General features: G+C 42.3%; 1 protein-coding gene across 2 annotated transcripts in view; it reads left to right on the top strand.

The window, feature by feature from the left end:
- The window catches only part of hibch (3-hydroxyisobutyryl-CoA hydrolase), a 55502-nt gene that overhangs the window by 16497 nt on the left and 24553 nt on the right, over window positions 1-14452 (top strand). The gene's annotated exons all lie outside the window — the stretch shown is intronic.

The following is a 14452-nucleotide window of genomic DNA, read 5'->3' as shown; positions in this document are numbered from 1 at the left end:
CATTGCGAGTGGTAATACACCGACCACCCTGCAGGTGTCAGTCATATGCTTTACATCCTGTAGTCCTGACCAGCTCCTTTTATTGTGAATTGATACCTAGCTGGGCTCTCATTGGTTAGGATGAGAAGTGGCGTAGACCAGAGCATATTGCTGCCACTTGTTTTTTTTCTTTCATCCTCCTGTTAGACTCGCTTGGAATGGGAATGAATACCTTGTTGTCCTGCAGTTTGCTAGAGGAGGAGAGACACTAGCTAGAATTACACAGATGGTAGTCATATCCTGAGTTGATGCCTAAGGCAGTCAATACAGACATGAAAGCATACCGTTATCGGTCTTTCTGATATTAGAGTACAAGCCACCCCGTCTTTTTTTTAATATGAGTAGATCGTTTTGGAATATAGGACTGTAGAATGTCTCACTTATACGTACCTTGTTGTTAACAACACATTTCGATCCACACAGCTCCTTGTGAAGTCACGTCTGTAATTCTACAGTAGTACTGCATTAATTTGCCCAGCCTGTCACTAGAAGTGATGTATGATGGACGAGACACTGTGACAATAGTCCCACCCGGCTGTCAGACTGTCAGCTGTGTGTCGCTTCCTCTTCCTCCCTGGTCCCTGCCCATCCTCTGTGTCCTGCATATTCACGGCTGCCCACCAAGGTCTCTGAGCACAGACGAGATGCGTGTGTCCATCGGGTTCAATGGCGTCGTGTTTGTTCTCGGTATCCCTCTGGCAGGGTGGAGTCACAGAAAGCTGTGAGAAATCTCTCTCACACACACACACGGATATGTCAATGTTCTTGTGGAATATGAAAGGGTTGGACTCAGGCAGGCTACATTCAGATAACTCTCCTTGTGCAGGGACAGACATAAATCAAATCAAACTATTTGTCACATGCGCCGAATACAACATGTGTAGACCTTACTGTGAAATGCTTACTTACCAACAGTGCAGTTCAAGAAAGAGTTTAGAAAATATTTACCAAATAAACGAAAGTAGAAAAATATATAAAAAGTAACACAATAAAATGACAATAATGAGGCTATATACAGGGGGGTACCGGTTCCCGAGTCAATGTCGTGGGTAAGGTTAGTCAAGGTCATTTGTACATGTAGGTAGTGGTGAAGTGACTATGCATAGATACACAGCGAGTAGCAGCAGTGTAAAAAACAAATGGAGGGGGGTGGTCAATGTAAATAATCCGGTGGCCATTTTGATGAATTGTTCAGCAGTCTTATGGCTTGGGAGGTAGAAGCTGTTGAGTCTTTTGGTCCTAGACTTGGCGCTCCGGTACCGCTTGCCGTGCGGTAGCAGAGAGAACAGTCTGACTTACTCACCTGTAAGGGGCGCTCCTTGGAATCTCCTGTGGATTGAGAAGTCCTCTAAAGTATGTTTTACCCTCAACATCTTTATCACTATTGTTTATACTTTAGGGCTTTACTTTTGTTCTCTGCATATTTCCATGGGGGTGAAGGTGTGGATGTCTAGCGATAGACGACTAGGAAAAGGCATAAATTCAGTGGTTGGATGGTGGAAAGCAGTAGTTTAATGGAAGTTTTTAGCCCTGTCCGATCAGAACCATCTGTCCTGAATGAGGGCTTGATTTATTGCCCTTTCAGTTTTTTAACGGTGTTCCCACATCCCGGTCTAACGCAGCAAACAAGGACTACCTGTTGGCCTAATCAAACACAACAGAGCCACTGGGCTAGGCTATACTGACACAATTTATTAGCACTGTTATCCGATGACACTCCATCCTCACACCTCTTTTCACTAAACATTGCCTGCCTATCACAAAACACACTTTCAAATAGTGTTTTCACAATTTCACCCGATCCCTGCATTTGAAAGACAGTATCGGTCTTACATTGTAGAGTGATTCCTCACTTTTCCACAAAATGCAATCCATTGAATGGTCTTTTTGGAGAAAGGATTGTTGACATATATTTGTATCTAAAAGCATAATTGAAAAATAATTCATAAAAGTTAGTATATTTGTGACATTTTGGCCTTACCCAGGCCTCCTTTAAGACGCCATAATGTTTCATCTGTAAGTGCTATGAAGTAGAAATTGGTGTCGTATGAAGCTTAACTGCTTGCTCTTCAATATGAGTAGTATTTTTTTCCGTTTGTTTTACGTTAATTTATGAATATAGAAAAATATAAACATGAATATTGGAAAAACAGACTGTTTTGACAAATTATTCTATATATTATTGAACATAATATACTCTACGGGCGTATCAAAGTTCCAGAGTGTTAGTTTTAAAGTTATGGCCCATTGTATACATAAAAATTGGAATAGTAAGCAGCCCTCCTTTTTACTTGTATCATTGCAAATTCTTTAAATCACCAGCAGAGGGTGACCATTTTTTAAATACATTTTCACATTCACTCTGTTGGCAATGCTTACAAATTGGATCATAACTGTAAAAGTAACAGAAATCCCACTCTAGAACTTTGATATGCCCGTACAGTATTTTATGTTCAACAATATATTGAAACATTAGCCAAATCAAAAATGTAATTTTTTTCAATGTTTATGAATCAATGTAAAAAAAATAAAAAATACAAAAAAAAGGTAATGGAATCAAAACACTACTCATATTACAGAGCAAGCGGATAAGCTTCATGTGACACCAATGTCTGCTTTGTAGCACTAACAGATGAAACATTATGGAGTCTTAAAGCTGCACTATTATTTTGGGGCTCCCGAGTGGCGCAAGGCACTGCATCTCAGTGCTATAGGCGGCACTACAGACCCTGGTTTGATTCCAGGCTGTATCACAACCGGCCATGATTGGGAGTCCGCACAATTGGGCGGCGCACAATTGGCCCAACATCGTCCTGGTTTAGGGTTTGGCCGGGGTAGGCCGTCATTGTAAATAAGAGTTTGTTCTTGCCTGGTTAAATAAAAACATAAAAAATATTTAACTTTTTGGGTGAGCTGACCAAATTGACATATAAATGGACTTATAGATTTCTCATTGAAAGCAAGTTTAAGAACATGTAGATCTGTTCTATGTGCGCTATTTCTATGCTTCCGGTTCTTATGTTTGGTTTTTGCGTCTTTTACTTATTTTGTACACCAGCTGAAAATACATGTTTTTGAAAATATTTCTCAGTGGTTTAGATGGTACAATGATTCTCTACACTATACTTGCTTGTTTTGACACTTAAACTGGAATTAGGCGAACTATTCGAATTTTTGCAACCGGGAAATGACGGAGCGATTTCTGCATATTGCACCTTTTAAAGAAGGCCTGGGTAACACCAACTTCACAGCTTGAATTTAAAAGGGTATTTTGTCACTGGCCTACACACAATACCCCATAATGTGAGTGGAATTATGTTTTTAGAATTGTTTACAAATCAATAAAAAATGCAAAGCTGAAATGTCTTGAGTCAATAAATATTCAACCCCTTTGTTATGGCAAGCCTAAATAAGTTCAGGAGTACAAATGTGCAAGTTGCACTCTGTGTGCAATAATAGTGTTTAACATGATTTTTGAGTCACTACCTCATCTCTGTACCCCCACACAAACAATTATATGAAAGGTCCCTCAGTTGAGCAGTGAATTTCAAGCATGGATTCAACCACAAAGACCAGGAGGTTTTCCAATGCCTCGCAAAGAAGGGCACCTATTGGCAGACAATTGTTTTTTAAAGCAGACATTAAGATCCCATTGAGCATGGTGAAGTTATTAAGTACACTTTGGGTGGTGTATCAATACACCCAGTCACTACAAATTTACAGGGGTCCTTCCTAACTCAGTTGCTGGAGAGGAAGAAAACCGCTCAGGGATTTCACCATGAAGCCAGAAAGTAAGTTTAATGGCTGTGATGGGGGGGAAAAACTGAGGATGCATAAACAACATTGTAGGCCTACTCCACAATACTAACCTAATTGACAGAGTGGAAAAAAGGACGCCTGTACATAATAAAAGTATTCCAAAACATGTATCCTGTTTGCAACAGGGCACTAAAGTAATACTGCAAAAAATGTTGCAAAGTAATTAACTCTTTGTATTCAGGACAAAAAGTTATGTTTGGGGTAAATCCAATAACACAGAGTACCACTCTGCATATTTTCAAGCATTTTGGTGGCTGCATCATGTTAAGGGTATGCATGCTTGCGATCGTTAAGGCCTGGGGAGTTTTTCAGGATGAAAAGAAACGGAATGGAGCTAAGCACAGGTAAAATCGTAGAGGAAAACCTGGTTTGTTCTGCTTTCCACCAGACACTGTGAGATGAATTCACCTTTCTGTAGGACAATAACCCGAAACACACGCCCAAATATACACTCAAGTTGTTTACCAAGACAACATTGAATGTTCCTGAGTGGCCTAGTTATAGTTTTGACTTAAATTGGCTTGAAAATCTATAGCAAGGCTTGAAAATGGCTGTCTAGCAATGATCAACAACCAACTTGACAGAGCTTGAAGAATTTAAAATAGAATAATGTGCAAATATTGTACAATCCAGGTGTGCAAAGCTCTTAGACTTACCCAGAAAGACTCAGCTGACAAAGGTGATTCTAACGTATTGACTGGTGGGTTTGAATATTAATGAATATTCAAATTATTAATGTATTTTCAATACATTTGCAAGAACTTCTAAAAACATGTTTTCACAGTCATGATGGGGTATTGTATATACATGGGTGAGGGAAAAAATGGTGTGAATCCATTTTGAATTCAGGCTGTTACAATTTTGAGGGGAATAAGTCAAGGGGTATGAATACTTTAATACTTTCTGAAGGCACTGAATGCCAACTTTGATCAATTATTTCTCAATGATGCTTTTACATACAAATGTCAAATACATGTCAACAATCCATCTCCAAAATCATGGTCGTCTTCTGTCCTGGTTTTGTGAGGAATCACTCTGTAGGTGTATTCTTATTGTTACATTTCATGCCCTTAACCCTTGCTTTTACCCCTTGTTTGATGTGCTTGCCTTCAATGTTCACCCAGCAATATCTACATAGGTTTTTTTCTCATTTGGATTTGTTCAACTCCTGTGGCCTCTCTCGCCTACTTTTCAAAGGTTATCGAGAAGAGGCAGAGAGGGACGTGGATGGGAAAAATGCGCTTGAAATGAGTATGAAATTAGATTCTCCTTCTCCACTCGCTTGTCATCAGGCAAATTACATTTACAGGGGCGTATCCCAAAAATAAATTGAGTTTGTTGTTCAAGACACTTTATAGATAAAATGATAAGTAGCATTAAAAAAAAAAAAAAAAAACGTGCATGGTTTTCTTCTCCGACAAAACAAAATCTGATTCAAAGGGGGTGTGTGGCAGATTTCAAAACTCTTCTGCAAAGGACTCCGGTAAGGATACACATTACTACCCTTGACAAAAGGTGGCTGTCAAGGAGAGGAGGACGCACTTCCATTTGCATTTACATCTCCTCAACCACCTATCTGTTTCCGGGTCACAGAGGAGAGAGGGGCTGGAGGACAGACTTTTGCCCAAATGAAAAGGCCATATAGGCAAAACAGTAGAGGAATCAAAATATTTAAATGGGATTGAGCCTTTGTTGCAGCAACATGCATTGTCTTCTGTTGATGATGATAATGTACTGATGTAGTGTCAGGTTGATTCTCTACTGCATGTGACAACTGATCTTAGCTGACGCTCTGTATTGGATCGATAAAGCGTGATATTTTTGGCTTTGAACTGCTTGTTTTACTAAGTCTGCATGATTTTTCAGTAGTTCTCTGGACATTTGTTCGTTCAAATTTTTATTAGGATGTGGAGGGGCTGCTGGTGGCTGCCAGACGTTGTAGTCTTTCAAATCAGGCATCATAGACGGTGTTCTTCCCAAACCTCCAGATGCTTTTTCTGGAAAGGTTCGCATCCGGATGTTTGATTAATCTGTTAGTGAGGTCAAAAACAGTTCCCAATACTGGGTCATAGTCATTAGGGCACGCAACTGAAAATGTACAGTTGAAGTCGGAAGTTTACATACACTTATGTTGGAGTCATTAAAACTCGTTTTTCAACCACTACCCAAATGTCTTGTTTAACAAACTATAGTTTTGGCAAGTCGGTTAGGACATCTACTTTGTGCATGACACAAGTCATTTTTCTAACAATTGTTTACAGACAGATTATTTCACTTATAATTCACTATCACAATTCCAGTGGGTCAAAAATGTACATACACTAAGTTGACTGTGCCTTTAAACAGCTTGAAAAATTCCAGAAACTGATGTCATGGCTTTAGAAGCTTCTGATAGGCTAATTGATGTCATTTGAGTCAATTGGCGGTTTACCTGTATTTCAAGGCCTACCTTCAAACTCCGTGTCTCTTTGCTTGACATCATGGGAAAATCAGCCAAGACCTCAGGGGGAAAAAATAGTGGACCTCCACAAGTCTGGTTCATCCTTGTGAGCAATTTCCAAATGCCTGAAGGTACCACGTTCATCTGTACAAACAATAGTATGCAAGTATAAACACCATGGGACCACGCAGCCGTCATACCGCTCAGGAAGGAGACGCATTCTGTCTCCTAGAGATGAACGTACTTTGGTGCGAAAAGTGCAAATCAATCCCAGAACAACAGCAAAGAACCTTGTGAAGATGGTGGAGGAAACCGGTACAAAAGTATCTATATCCACAGTAAAACGAGTCCTATATTGACATAACCTGAAAGGCCGCTCAGCTACGAAGAAGCCACTGCTCCAAACCCGCCATAAAAAAGCCAGACTACGGTTTGCAACTGCACATGGGGACAAAGATCGTACTTTTTGGAGAAATGTCCTCTGGTCTGATGGAACAAAAATAGAACTGTTTGGCCATACTGACCATCGTTATGTTTGGAGGACAAAGGGGGGGAGGCTTGCAAGCCGAAGAACACCATCCCAACCGTGAAGCACGGGGGTGGCAGCATCATGTTGTGGGGGTGCTTTGCTGCAGGAGGGACTGGTGCACTTCACAAAATAGATGGCATCATGAGGGAGGAAAATGATGTGGATATATTGAAGCAACATCTCAAGACATCAGTCAGGAAGTTAAAGCTTGGTTCCAAATGGGTCTTCCAAATGGACAATGTCCCCAAGCGTACTTCCAAAGTTGTGGCAAAATGGCTTAAGGACAACAAAGTCAAGGTATTGGGAGTGGCCATCACAAGCCCTGACCTCAATCCTATAGAAAATGTGTGGGCAGAACTGAAAAAGCGTGTGTGAGCATGGAGGCCTACAAACTTGACACAGTTACACCAGCTCTGTCTGGAGGAATGGGCCAAAATTCACCCAACTTATTGTGGGAGGCTTGTGGAAGGCTACCCGAAACGTTTGACCCAAGTTAAACAATTTAAAGGCAATGCTACCAAATACTAATTGACTGTATGTAAACTTCTGACCCACTGGGAATGTGATGAAAGAAATAAAAGCTGAAATAAATCATTCTCTCTTATTCTGTCATTTCACATTCTTAAAATAAAGTGGTGATCCTAACTGACCTTAAACAGGGAATTTTTACTGGGATTAAATGTCAAGAATTGTGAAAAACTGAGTTTAAATGTATTTGGCTAAGGTGTATGTAAACTTCCGACTTCAACTGTAAATGAGAAGTTCTTATTGGACAAGTCCATGTAGTCCCTCCGTGTTTCATAATGAATGCCACCCACTTGTAGTGACATGTCTGTGTCTGATTAGGGTGAGGCTGCAGAATGAGGACTACACCTCAGCCCTTCCATTGGGACTAAATAAAGCTCCATGCTAACTGACCCCCTGATCCATGCTAACTGATGTTCTAGCTAGATCATCCCAGTTCCTTATCCTGTGTCTCCTATCTATTATGTAAACAGGATGTACAGCTACAGGAAAGACGACGTCAGGTTGACATTTTAGTCATTTAGCAGACACTCTTATCCAGAGCGACTTAGTGCGTTCATCTTAAGACGGCTAGGTGGGAAAATCACGTCATAGTAAGTACATTTTCCTCAAAGTAGATATCAGCAAAGTCTGAGCTAGTAAGAAAAAAGCTGATGTCATGATGACGCATCACGTAACGGTACTCAAATGCCTACCTTGAATAGAATATTACAGGTAAATACTGATGCAATACGATGCTTCACTAACGATTTGAAATGCTCTGCACAATCAGGCGCTGATCTTTTGATAATCTTATCAACAAACCTCTGCCAAGCATGACTTTATAGTCTGAAGGGTGAAATGGGGGATTGAATCATCCTGATAGGTCAGACGAGAACACGCTCACACCCCACACACAAACTCTGAATCCAAAACCGGTCACACTATGAAAGCCACTATTAAATCTATGCCTTACATTGAAACAGCAAGACAGTGGTTGTGTGAGAAGTGCTTACACCACAATAATGGCTGGTAGAGTGCACTCAGCTCCTTCTCAAGAGTGCGGTACATTTCCATATTTATTGAAAGGCTCTAATATTGTGGGAAGACCAGAGAGGACTGTTCTGTGGCAAAGGCTTGGGAGTAATGGCTGCTCATTGATTGAGATTTGGCCCTGGTTAGTTGTGTGTATGCAATCTTTACCTACCTCCCGGAGAAAAGCCTTCTTGTTCGTTAATGTCTCTGTAATACTATCTGTGTGTTTCAATTAATGAGAGTCGGCTCTAACAGAGACCCTTAGTTTCTCCTCAGTGTATATCCTTTCATTTTCATTTAGACTCCTGTTGAAAAGACAAGGAAATCCCTTAACCTTGTTTCAGTCATAGTTAGATTAGCCTGCCCCTCTCTCCTGCATTCATCAGATAATGGGGATGTTATTCCACACAAAGACCGGAGGATTGTAATGAACTATTGTCAAATCCTGCAGCTCTTTGTTGACTTCAAAAGGAATACTTAGCCATTGTCTTTGCCTCTGATGCCATTCTAGTGAGCAGTAGCCTACTACAACTTAACTACTAAAGTAAAGATGCAAAGTTGAGTGAAAGTGGAATAAAGAGTCAGAAGCCCCCCCCCAAAATCACTATTACCCACATGGATATTTCATTGTTTTATGGAGAAGTTTTTTGTGGAAAAAAAATCTTCTGCAGAGTATTAATAGCTATATACTGTAGATGAGAATACCCAAGTGACTCCTGATGAAGACATAGAATGTGAAGAACGAAATGTGCTAGGCCTGGGCTACACTGTATACTTGACAAGTCCTATGTTCCCAGGAATCCGAGTACCCTGGACGTGTAATTTGATAGTGTTGTTCCTTTTATAGATCATGTTGTTCCTTTTACTTTTATGGGTATGATTTTCATTTTATGGAATGTTAAATGAGGCGCTTCCCTTTCATGCTTCTTCATTCCGACCAGCAGTTCCCATCGTTATAAAAAGGCGAGAGATATACAGCCTCAGATTCCATCCTGTTAAGGATTCTCCTTGAACCTTGGTGGGGGGAAATCTGCTTTTCCACTCCCGTCTCCAGAGTCTGCACAGCCATGTCAATGGGTGGTATTTTCCACTTCGGAGGAAAGCCTGGTTAGAGCTGGCTAGACAGACAACTCATATTCCATCCATTTGTTACTGGCTTCTCTATCTCTGGTGTCCTGATTCGATGGGAATGACTCAGAGAACCAAACAAGAAGAGAATGTCCTTCAACGGCCATTTACACGCACAACACTTCATGAACAAGCCTTACCCTGCACATTCTATAACAAATGTAATCAGCATTTCATGAAATATAGATTCATACACAATTTCATGCTAGTTAGAGAGGTCAAATATGTTGTAGAAGTCCCTAACTACAAGCTAATTTGGGCCTTGCATATAAATCATCCTTCAGTGCGACAGAAATCACTTGACGCTTTAGGCCTTCAGCAAAATGTGATTGATTTGAATTGCTGCAAACGGAGGTATTGATGCACTAACCGGGACACTTATCACCACTGACTGCTCTACAGACCTACGGTAAAAGATGTCCATCCTCCGGGGACCATTGACTCTGTCAGGGCAGTTCAATCAACTAGTAAAGTTTTGTTTTCCTTACCAAGGTCTCCTCCCATCATCTCGTCATTTCCTCAATGCCATTCTATGCTTTTATTTCCTTTTAAGGTCTCCTATACTGCTGCCCACTCGTGTCCCCCAAGCAGAGTTGACTCAGCTCAAGGGTCGTTGTCTGTTGTAGGTCATGCCTGTCAATTGGGGGCTCTCACGTCACGTCAGAGCTACATATCTCCCGGTCAACACCAGAGAGGCGTCTGTTCAGTTTCTGTTCATAAGATGTTGTTTAATCTGCACGGCCATTTGTCACACAACCCCTAGATTTACCCGGAGTGGTCGGGGTCATCTATGTGTTTGTTTTGGCTCACTGTTTATTGTTACTGTTAGCCAGCTGCCTGCCTGTCTGTAGTCACGGACTCACTGCAGACTAGACGCTACGTGCTCCTTCACATTCAATGCAGAGCAGGTGCTGATGTGCTCTGTGCACATGTACCAAAGTTTTAAATCACCTATATCGCCAAATAGAACAACTAAAGATTAGATAAGGCTATCCACATCATGTTAAGATTAAGGGAGCTGTGCAGCTGGTCTTAACCAATGGCCATGTATTGTGAACAATGTGCTGCTCTTTTACACTGATCTTTTACTGAGAGGAACCTTATATAAAATGAGCTTGGGCTGACGGCAGTCTCTCTTACCATATAGTACCAGTCAAAAGTTTGGACACACCTACTCATTCAAAGGTTTTTATTTATTTTTACTATTTTCTACATTGTAGAATAATAGAGAAGACATCAAACTATAAAATAACACATGGAATCATGTAGGAACCAAAAAAGTGTTAAACAAATCTAAATATATTAGATTCTTCAAAGTATCCACCCTTTGCCTTGATGACAGCTTTGCACACTCTTAGCATTTTCTCAACCAGCTTCACCTGGAATGCTTTTCTAACAGTCTTGGAGTTCCCACATATGCTGAGCACTTGTTGGCTGCTTTTCCTTCACTTTGCATTCCAACTCATCCCAAACCATCTCAATTGGGTTGAGGTCAGGTGATTGTAAAGGCCAAGTCATCTAATGTGGCACTATATCACTCTCCTTCTTGGTCAAATAGCCTTTTACACAGCCTGGAGGTGTGTTGGGTCATTGTCCTGCTTAAAAACAATTAGCCCCACTAAGCGCAAACCAGATGGGATGGTGTATCGCTGTAGAATGCTGTGGTAGCTGTTACGTTCCCCAGTTTCTGTTTTAGTTTGTATTTGAGTGTGTGTTTCAGGATGATGGCTTCCTGAAATTCTCCCCAAGCAGCTGATTGGTCGGCCCCAATTGATGATTGGAGAGCTGACCCCGCCCCCTCGTCAAGACACAGCTGTCTCTAATTACCAATGCCTTCTGAAGCTATAAAATCCAGTGTTCTGTTGTTCAGAAGAGAGAGATTTTTGCTGAGAGATTGCAGAAAGATTGAATGTGATATAGATCATTGCTGAGAGAGGAGGTTGATGGCTGAGGGTTATAGCATGTTGGTCGTTGGTATGTACTGTATTAGTTGTTGCTGGGAGCAGTTGGTATGTTCTGTGTGAGATTGTTGCTCAGTTAGAGCTTATTTGATGTCCTTTGTTTCTTAGTTTGTTTGAGAGATTGTTCGATATTCTGTTTCATTTGTTCCCGAAGGGGAAGGCACCTAGGGAGTGCTTAGGCAAGAGGCCCGCGGGCATACATATACCCGTAGTATATTCACTGTCTAGGCACACTAGGTAAGACCTGGGCGGACCACCCCCTGTATTTTGGTTAGGGCACCAGGTGGTGCTAAGTTAGGTAAGTAGTGGGTAGGCAGGTTAGATAGGAGAGGGGGGGGACTTTGACATTTACTTTCTTTGCTTTGGTTCCGTCCAGCCCCTTTTCCCCATATTACCGTGTAGGAATAAAATCCTAGTAAACGGTCTATTCTGCCTTTTGTCGTCCTTTCTCACACCTACAGTCCCATACCTCTTTCACAGCACGGGGAGTTGAGTTGTAGCAGGGTGTTGCGTTCCCTCTTCCTAGAGGCGTGCGTAACAGTAGCCATGCTGGTTAAGTGTGCCTTGAATTCTAAATATATCACAGACAGTGTCACCAACCAAGCACCATCACACCACCACCTCTATGCTTCATGGTGGGAACCACACATGCAGAGATCATCCGTTCACCTACTCTGCGTCTCACAAAGACACAGCGGTTAGAGCCAAAAATTTCACATTTTGGCATTTAACCCGGTCTAATGCCCATTGCTCGTGTTTCTTGATCCAAGCAAGTCTTTTCTTATTGGTGTCCTTTTAGTAGTGGTTTCTTTGCAGCAATAAGACCATGAAACCCTGATTCATTTAGTCTCCTCTGAACTGTTGATGTTGAGATGTGTCTGTTACTTGAACTCTGTGAAGCATTTATTTGGGCTGCAATTTCTGAGGCTGGTAGCTCTAATGAACTTATCCTCTGCAGCAGAGGTCTTCCTTTCCTGTGGCGGTCCTCATGAGAGCCAGTTTCATCATAGCGTTTGGATTTTGTGACTGCACTTGAAGAAACTTTCAAAGTAATTGAAATGTTTCGGATTGACTGACCTTCATGTCTTGAAGTAATGATAAACTGTCATTTCTCTTTGCTTATTTGAGCTGTTTTGCCATTTGCCAAGACTTGGTCTTTTACCAAATAGGCTTATCTTCTGTATACCACCCCTACCTTGTCATGACACAACTGATTGGCTCAAACGCAGTTTAACACTTTTTTTTTTTAGTTCCTAAATGAGTCCATATGTATTATTTCATAGTTTTGATGTCTTCGCTATTATTCTTATAAGTCCTGGATGGCTGGAAGCTTGGCCCCAGTGATGTACTGGGCCGTACGCACTACCATAAGTAGCGCCGAGCAGTTGTCATACCAGGCGGTGATGCTCTCGATTGTGCAGCTGTAGAACTTTTTGAGGACCCATGCCAAATCTTTTCAGTCTCCTGAGGGGGAAAAGGTGTTGTGCCCTCTTCATGACTGTCTTGGTGTGTTTGGACCATGATAGTTTGTTGGTGATGTGGACACCAAGGAACTTGAAACTCTCCGCCCGCTCCACTGCCACCACGTCGATGTGAATGGGGTGCGTGTTCAGCCCTCCTTTTCCTGTAGTCCACGATCATCTCCTTTGTCTTGCTCACGTTGAGGGAGAGGTTGTTGTCCTGGCACCACACTGCCAGTTCTCTGACCTCCTCCCAAAAGGCTGTCTCATCGTTGTCGGTGATCATGCCTACCACTGTTGCGTCATCAGCAAACTTAATGATGGTGTTGGAGTTGTGCTTGGCCACGCAGTCATGGGTGAACAGGGAGTACAGGAGGGGACTAAGCAGGCACCCCTGATGAGCCCCCGTGTTGAGGATCAATGTGGCAGATGTGTTGTTGTCTAACCTTACCACCTGGGGGCGGCCCGTCAGGAAGTCCAGGATCCAGTTGCAGAGGGAGGTGTTTGGTCCCAGGGTCCTTAGCTTAGTGATGAGGTGTTCCTTTTGTCCAGGTGGGAAAGGGCAGTGTGGAGTGCGATTGAGATTGCGTCATCTGTGGATTTGTTGGGGCAGTATGCGAATTGGAGTGGGTCTAGGGTTTCCAGGATGAAGGTGTTGATCTGAGCCATGACCAGCCTTTCAAACAACTTTATGGCTACCGACGTGAGTGCTACGGGGCGGTAGTCATTTAGGCAGGTTACCTTTCTTGGGCACAGGGACTAGGATGGTCTACTTGAAATGTGTGTATTACAGACTCGGTCAGGGAGAGGTTGGAAATGTCAGTGAAGACTCTTGCCATTTGGTCCGTGCATGCTCTGAGTACACGTCCTGGTAATCCGTCTGGCCCTGCGGCCTTGTAATTGTTGACCTGGTTAAAGGTCTTGCTCACATCGGCTATGGAGAGCGTGATCACACAGTCGTCCGGAACAGCTGGTGCTCTCATACATGCTTCAGTGTTGCTTGCCTCGAAGCGAGCATTAAAGGCATTTAGCTCGACTGGTAGGCTCACTGGGCAGCTCGCGTCATGGTTTCCCTTTGTAATCTGTAATAGTTTGCAAGCCCTGCCACATCTGACAAGCATCAGAGCCGGTGTAGTAGAATTCAATATTAGTCCTGTTTTTTTTTGCCTGTTTGATGGTTCGTCTGAGGACATAGCAGGATTTCTTATAAGCTTTTCTGTTAGTGTCCTGCTCCTTGAAAGCGGCAGCTCTAGCCTTTAGCTATGCCTGTAATCCATGGCTTCTGGTTGGGATATGAACGTACGGTCACTGTGGGGACGACGTCGTCGATGCACTTATTGATGAAGTCGATGACTGAGATGGTATACTCCTCAATGCCATTGGATGAATCCCGGAACATATTCCAGTCTGTGCTAGCAAAACAGTCCTTTGGCATAGCATCCGCCAAAGTTTGCCTACATTTTGCCTGCATTAAATTCCCCGGCCACTAGGAGCACCACTTCTGGATGATCATTTTCTTGTTTGCTTATGGCCTAAT

Source organism: Salvelinus alpinus, chromosome 20, assembly GCF_045679555.1.
Source record: "Salvelinus alpinus chromosome 20, SLU_Salpinus.1, whole genome shotgun sequence".
In the NCBI taxonomy this organism is placed as follows: Eukaryota; Metazoa; Chordata; class Actinopteri; order Salmoniformes; family Salmonidae; genus Salvelinus; species Salvelinus alpinus.
Note: the sequence above shows the minus strand (reverse complement) of the source record. Positions and strands in the feature narration are given on the sequence as shown.